The 7,812-nt window shown below is 41.6% G+C and overlaps 1 protein-coding gene and 1 long non-coding RNA gene across 2 annotated transcripts in view; one reads left to right on the top strand and one right to left on the bottom strand.

Moving 5' to 3' along the window:
• LOC122550319 (zinc transporter ZIP12-like) overlaps positions 1–7,812 on the bottom strand; it is an 82,379-nt gene that overhangs the window by 58,967 nt on the left and 15,600 nt on the right. The window lies entirely within an intron of this gene.
• Positions 6,909–7,812, top strand: part of LOC122550014 — a 5,531-nt gene continuing 4,627 nt past the window's right edge. Inside the window, exon 1 of the long non-coding RNA XR_006311725.1 lies at positions 6,909–7,040. This is a non-coding gene — a long non-coding RNA (uncharacterized LOC122550014). The remainder of the gene's footprint in view (positions 7,041–7,812) is intronic.

Here is a 7,812-nt window from a genome sequence, read left to right as displayed (position 1 = left end):
CTCCCTCACCACCAGACACCTGGAGGAAGAACGCCTCATCTTCCGCCTCGGAACACTTCAATGTGGACTTCAACAGCTTCCTCATTTCCCCTTCCCCACCTCATCCTAGTTTCAAACTTCCAGCTCAGCACTATCCCGATCACTTGTCTGGACTTTCCCAACCTGCCAACTCCTTTTCCACCTATCCACTCCACCCTCTCCTCCCTGACCTATCACCTTCATCTCCTCCCCCAATCACCCATTGTACTCTATGCTACTCTCTCCCCACCCACACCCTCCCCTAGCTTATCTCTCCACGCTTCACGCTCTCTGCCTTTATTCCTGATGAAGGGCTTTTGCCCGAAACGTCGATTTTGCTGAAGCTCCTCGATGCTGCCTGAACTGCTGTGCTCTTCCAGCACCATTGATCCAGAATCTGGTTTCCAGCATCTGCAGTCATTGTTTTTACCTCATTAAGGACAGAGATGGGGAGAAACTTCTTCACCCAGAGAGTGGTGGCTGTGTGGAATGCCTCTGCCCAGAGGGCAGTGAAGGCCCAGTCTCTGGATTCATTTAAGAAAGAGTTGGATAGAGCTCTCAAAGATAGTGGAATCAAGGGTTATGGAGATAAGGCAGGAAGAGGATACTGATTAGGAATGATCAGCCATGATCATATTGAATGGCGGTGCAGGCTCGAAGGGCTGAATGGCCTACACCTGCACCTATTGTCTATTGTCTATTGATTTTGTGAACGGTAGGTTGTGCCTCACAAACTTTATTGAGTTCTTTGAGAAGGTGACCAAACAGGTGGATGAGGGTAAAGTGGTTGATGTGGTTTATATGGACTTCAGTAAGGCATTTGATAAGGTTCCCCACAGAAGGCTATTGCACAAAACATGGAGGCATGGGATTGAGGGTGATCTAATGGTTTGGATCAGAAATTGGCTAGCTGAAAGAAGACAGAGGGTGGTGGTTGGTGGGCAAAATTCATCCTGGAGTTCAATTACTAGTGGCGTACTGCAAGAATGTGTTTTGGGTCCACTGTTGTTTGTAATTTTTATAAATGACCTGAATGAGAGCATAGAAACATGGAGGCATGGGCTTGAGGGTGATCTAATGGTTTGGATCAGAAATTGGCTAGCTGAAAGAAGACAGAGGGTGGTGGTTGGTGGGCAAAATTCATCCTGGAGTTCAGTTACTAGTGGCGTACTGCAAGAATGTGTTTTGGGTCCACTGTTGTTTGTCATTTATATAAATGACCTGAATGAGAGCATAGAAGAATGGGTTCGTAAATTTGCGGATGACACTAAGGTCAGTGGAGTTGTGGATAGTGGCGAAGAATGTTTTAGGTTAACGAGAGTCATAGATAAGCTGCGGAGCTGGGCTGAGAGGTAGCAGATGGAGTTTAATGCAGAAAAGTGTGAGGTGAATCACTTTGGAAGGAGTAACAGGGATGCAGAGTACTGGGCTAATGGTAAGATTCTTGGTAGTGTAGATGAGCAGAGAGGTCTCGGTGCTGAGGCACATAGATCCTTGAAGGTTGCCACCCAGGTTGATAGGGTTGTTAAGAAGGCATAAGGCATGTCAGCTTTTATTGGTAGAGGGATTGAGGTTCGGATCCATGAGATCATGTTGCAGCTGTACAAAACTCTGGTGCGGCCACACTTGGAGTATTGCGTACAGTTCTGGTCACCGCATTATAGGAAGGACGTGGAAGGTTTGGAAAGGGTTCAGAGGAGCTTTACTTGCCTGGAATGGAGGGAAGATCTTATGAGTAAAGGCTGAGAGACTTGAGGCTGTTTTCATTAGAGACAAGAAGGTTGAGAGGTGACTTAATTGAGACATATAAGATAATCAGAGGGTTAGATAGGTTGGACAGTGAGAGCCTTTTTCCTTGGATGGCGATGGTTGGCACGAGGGGATATAGCTTTAAATTGAGGGGTAATAGATATAGGTCAGATATCAGAGGTAGTTTCTTTACTCAGCAAGTAGTAGAGGCATGGAATGTACTGCCTGCAACAGTAGTAGGAAATGTGTTGCTGGAGAAGCGCAGCAGGTCAGGCAGCATCTAGGGAACAGGAGAATCGACGTTTCGGGCATTAGCCCTTCTTCAGGAATGAGGAAAGTTTGTCCAGCAGGCTAAGATAAAAGATAGGGAGGAGGGACTTGGGGGAGGGGCATCGGAAATGTGATAGGTGGAAAAAGGTCAAGGTGAGGGTGATAGGACAGACCTGGAGTACTGTGTGCAGATTTAGTTTCCTTAATTAAGAAAGGATGTACTGGCACTGGAGGGGGTGCAGAGGAGGTTCACTAGGTTGATTCCGGAGTTGAGGGGATTGGCTTATGAGGAGAGGCTGAGTAGACTGGGATTATAGTCATTGGAATTCAGAAGAATGAGGGGGGCGGATCTTGTATAAACATATAAAATTATGAAGGNTCCCTTCAGAACACCATTGGTCACCGTGCTCCAAGCTGAAAACTATCCATTTAATCTCACCCTGTCTTCTATGGGTCAGCCAATTTATTATCTAACCAGGCGGGTTTCCCTATATCCCATGCCTCATTACTTTCTAAATGAGCCTACCATGGGGAACCATATCAAATACCTTGCTAAAGTCCTTATACACCAAGTCCTTATGCCCCTCCCCCAAGTCCCTCCTCCCTATCTTTTATCTTAGCCTGCTGGACAAACTTTCCTCATTCCTGAAGAAGGCCTAATGCCCGAAACGTCGATTCTCCTGTTCCCTAGATGCTGCCTGACCTGCTGCGCTTCTCCAGCAACACATTTCCATCTCTGATCTCCAGCATCTGCAGACCTCATTTTCTCTGCAACAGTAGTAGACTTGCAAACTTTAAAGGCATTTAAGTTGTCATTGTAAAGGCATATGGACGAGAATGGAATAGTGTAGATTAGATGGGCTTCAGACTGGTTCCACAGGTTGGCGCAACATCAAGGGCCAAACGGTCTGTACTGCACTGTTATTTTCTATGTTCTACCTCCTGTTACAGTGTAACCTATATGCTTCACTCTGTCTAAGCACCCTTTGACCTTTAAGTCCTTGCTTGCTATGATCTGCCTATACTGCTCGCAAAACCAAGCTTTTCACTACACTTGGGTACATGTGACTAAAATAAATAAAATCAAATTAAAGGCAAATTGTGCGTGCTATTCCTAATCTGTTACGTTGATTGACCAATTTTAGGCAAATTGCATTGGGCACAAAGTAATTAAGATTCTAACAAGAATTTTAATATTATGATTATAGATTGATGAAATATTAAAGTTGTGTAAATAATAATTGATAATAAAAGAACTTTTTGGTTAAAATTATGATTAAGCAAATATTGAATGCAATTTCTTCTGGAGACAAAGTAATTTTCAAATCGTTTTTAAACCGTTCTTTACACATCATTTATTCGTCAGCTCCTCCTCCAAATATTGGTAAATCTTTCACTAATTTTTTTTGTAAGGCTTGCTTTAACAGCGATGTGGATATTGAATTGAATCTTCAATAGTTGTTTCCTGAAAACATGACTTCCTGATCTGGAGTTGACAATGTAACTAACTGAGCCAAGATGTCATTTGATAGTTATCTAGATCACACAGATAAAATGCTAGCACCAGTTTCTGCTAAAAAATATGTCATGATGCACATGGTACTTTCTACATTCCCAATGAAGGGCTTATGCCTGAAACATTGATTCTCCTGCTCCTTGGACGCTGCCTGACTACCTGTGCTTTTCCAGCATCACACATTTCAACTAACATATACAATGCAGTGTCAGGCTCTTGTTGAGACAGATGTCTTGAAGATTATTAACAACATTAGCTATTTATAAGGCTACAATATCACAGACTTGTGTGCATTATTTAGGTCCTGCGCTTGCTGACATTACAATAGATATCACACGCTTGGCTGACTGGCTCCATGATACAGAGTGACTGAAGGTGAGATGGGTTTCTTTATATGGGTTCCTGATGAAGGGTTTATACCCGAAATGTCGATTCTCCTACTCCTCGAATGCCGCCTGACCTGCTGTACTGTCGACAACTCTGCCTTTACATCCCCTCTTGAAAAGACAAGGACAAAATAAACCTTGTTAAAGGGGCAGCATCATCACACCTCCCCCCGCTTAAAAAATGAACTATCACTATTGCAAAGATGGCTTCATATTGAAATCCCTTAGTTTATCCTGTTAGAACATTACAATACAGATACGTTAACTATAAGTGTGCAAATATGCACTACTACATGCTATTTCAGTCTGTTTACTCCTGCCACCAAACGCCTCTGTTTATCATCCAAGTCTCAACAATGTATTGGTATCACATTTTCTCACCCTGCCATGTCGGAATGCCAACGCCAATCTCAAAGTCTCCTTGTCAGTTGACTATTTATGCTGAGTTTCAGTTTCCTGGAGAAATACCCAATAGGTCTTTCTATCTTCTCATTGTCTTCTTGTAAGAGTATAGCACCAATAAACATCACTTATATCGATAGCCATCATGGATGGCTTTGCTTAATTAGGTATGGCTAATATTGGGGCAATGGTTAACACAGTTTTCAGGCTGTCAAATGCCCTTTGACAGTTTGCAGCCCACTAAAACTTTCTGCTTTTCTTTAGTAATTCAGTGAGTGGAGTAGCCAAACTGCTAAAATTCAGTATGAAATTCTGATAAAAGCCACTCAATCCCAGTAATCATAGTACTGGTCTCTTCATTGATAGTATGGGAAACTCCCCAATAACTTTTATGTGGGGCCATTTGTCCATGTACAATGACACGCCCCAAGAAGGTGATTTGGGCTTTGGCAAATTCACTTTTAGCCAGGTTTATCACCAAGCCTGTCTCTCAAACTCAATAGAATAATTCTGATAAATTCTGCAAATTTTTCTTCCATGTATGACTAAAAACCATCAGGTCGTTTATACATATCACGCAATTGGATAATCCAGAAATGACTTTATTGGTTAGTCTTTAAAATGTGGCTGGTGCATTTTTCATACCAAATGGTATGACTTTAAATTGATACAGTCCATTTAGTGTTACAAAAGCCAAAATTTTCTTTGTTATTTTGGATAAAGGTACCTGCCAGTATCCTCTGCTTAAGTCCAACTTAGAAATATAAGTTCCTTGTCCAATCTTTTCAATACAGTTTTCAATACAATCTGATATGAATCAGATTTTAACAGTGCATTGACTTTGTGATAATCTACATATGACCGTTGGGTGCATTTGGTTTTGCCACCATTACAATGGGTAAACTCCAGTCACTGTAATTCACCTTGATTATATTGTCTTGGATCATGCGTTCAATCTCTTTTCAAACCTGTGCCAACTTTAGAGAGGTAAGTCTGTAAGGATGCTGTTTAATTGGAACAGCATTTCCTAATTCTACATCATGCATAATTAGATGAGTATATCCCAGAAAATGTGTTGCTGGAAAAGTGCAGCAGGTCAGGCAGCATCCAAGGAGCAGGAGAATTGACGTTTCGGGCATATCTTCCCATGTGGTGGCAATAACTCTCACATCATTTTGACTTTCTTCTGAAAGGTAACTTAATAATTTATCCCAATTTTTGACAACTTCCTCATTGTCCAATTTGAGGAATGTCCAATTCAGAAACCTCTGAACTTGGTTCTTCCCGCTGTGTTGTAACCAGTAACTCATTCTCCTTTTGCTTTCCTTCCCTATCAAAATACCTTTTGAGCAGATTCACATGATACACTCTGTGAACTTTCTTTCTGATTGGGGTCCTTATCAAATAGTTCACTCACTCACACCCCCACTCTATTTAACTGTTCCCTAAAATTTTACACATAGTCCAAATATGTGGTTTCTGAATTCTGACTCACTAATTCCTCCTTAATTAATTTTAATGGTTCTCTCGCTTCATGTCCATAAACGACTTTGAATGGACTGAATTTAATTGATTCATTTGGTGCATCTCTGATTGCAAAAAGTACAAACCAAATTTCTTTGTCCTAATCACCTGGTTAGTCTTGACTATAAGCCCTCAATATGGTATTTAATGTCTGATGCCACCTCACTAGTGCTCCTTGCGAATCTGGATGGGACGCAATGGATTTGAATTGTTTTATTCCTAAGCAGTCCATAATTACTTTGAATAATTTTGATGTAAGGTTTGATCCTTGATCTCATGGTATCTCTTTGGGTAGTCCATATCTGGTGAAAAATTTGAGTAACTCTTCTACAATCCTTTTAGCTGTGATATTGCGTAATGGAATGGCCCCTGGAATTCTAATGGGCACATCCATTATTGTTAACAAATACGGATCCCACTTTTTGTTTTAGGTAGGGGTCCTATGCAATCAATTAAAACTCTTTAAAAGGTTTCTGAAATTCAGGAATGGGCTCTAAAGGTACGTGTTTTATTATTGCCTGCAGTTTTCCAATTACATGACATGTATGATATGTCTGGCAAAATTCAACTATATCCTTATGCCGTCCAGGGCAGTAAGAATGCTCTTGTATTTTAGCTTGAGTTTTTCTTACCCCTAAATAACCTCCTACTGAGAGTTCGTGCACTACCCACAAGACCTGCTTTCTATCACCAATGCTAATACAACTTGATGAACCTCTGCCATTTCTCACATGCCTGGAGATGTGATGGTTTCCATTTCCCCATTAAAAAAATCATTTTTAAGATAGTAGTACTCAGGGATACTCTCAGTTTCTTCTTATGTGTATGCTTTTTGATACAATTACTTCAGTTTTTCATCTTTCTGTGGCAATTCTTTGAGCTAAAGATATCCAAGTTGTCCTCCATTTGTTCCAGTTTTGTCTTAACCATTTGATCAAATTTGGTCTCTGATCATTCTACTTCAACTTTCTTATCTGTATTCTTTGATTTTTTTTCCTCCTGTTTCAACTAGTGACTTTGTGACCTTGTTACTACACAGTTAAGAAAAATCCCAGGATATGCTTCCCATAAAACCTCAGTTGCCTGATTTTCCATTGGCCTTTCAACTTCAGTTGGCAGCTCTCCTACCTGTGACCCAGCTATACTGCTAGCAAGGACAAATTGTATTCCAGAAGGTGAGAGTTCTTCCAGTACTCTGACCACCACTTCTCCAGTTTTCATCCGGCACTCTAACCTCACTCAGCCTAATTGAGCACTTCTTGTCTCTTCATGAATTTAATGTGCTAGCCCTTTTTCTGGCAGTAATCCTTCTGAGTTACATATCTCCTCATCTCTCAATGTCAAAGATTGACATGGGTATTGTAACCTCTTTGCCTGCTGCTCCTGTCCAATACGAATAAACTTGACCTTCACAGGTATATGGTTTAAGAAGATCTGGCACTTCTTCCCTAACCAACCTCCAACCAGGTTGTACACTCTGGTGCAGCTTTTTAGCCTCCACTGTGGTTTCCATTACTACTCCATCAAAATTCACTAGCTTACCCTGTTTTCCTACATCGGACTTCTCAGTGCTTTTCCGAGCCCAGCATCATTGATCTGCATGCAATCAGGTCCCGGACCTTCCCGTGGCTTGCCACTTCAACACACAACCCTGCTCCCATGCCCACATGTCTGTCCTTGGCCTGCTGCAATGTTCCAGTGAAGCTCAACGTAAACTGGAGGAACAGCATCTCATCTTCCGACTAGGCACGTTACAGCCTGCCGGTCTGAACATTAAATTCGCAGAAAGTGAGGACTGCAGATGCAGTCCTGAAGAAGGGCTTGTGCCTGAAACATTGATTCTCCTGCTCCTCAGATGCTGCCTGGCCTGCTGTGTTTTTCCAGCACCACACTTCTCAATTCAACATTGAATTCAACAACTTCAGATAATTTTATTTCATTTTTTTT

The sequence above is a fragment of the Chiloscyllium plagiosum genome, chromosome 5 (assembly GCF_004010195.1).
Source record: "Chiloscyllium plagiosum isolate BGI_BamShark_2017 chromosome 5, ASM401019v2, whole genome shotgun sequence".
NCBI classification, from domain to species: Eukaryota; Metazoa; Chordata; class Chondrichthyes; order Orectolobiformes; family Hemiscylliidae; genus Chiloscyllium; species Chiloscyllium plagiosum.
The sequence above is the reverse complement of the archived record's forward strand: the minus strand, read 5'-3'. Positions and strand labels throughout refer to the sequence as shown.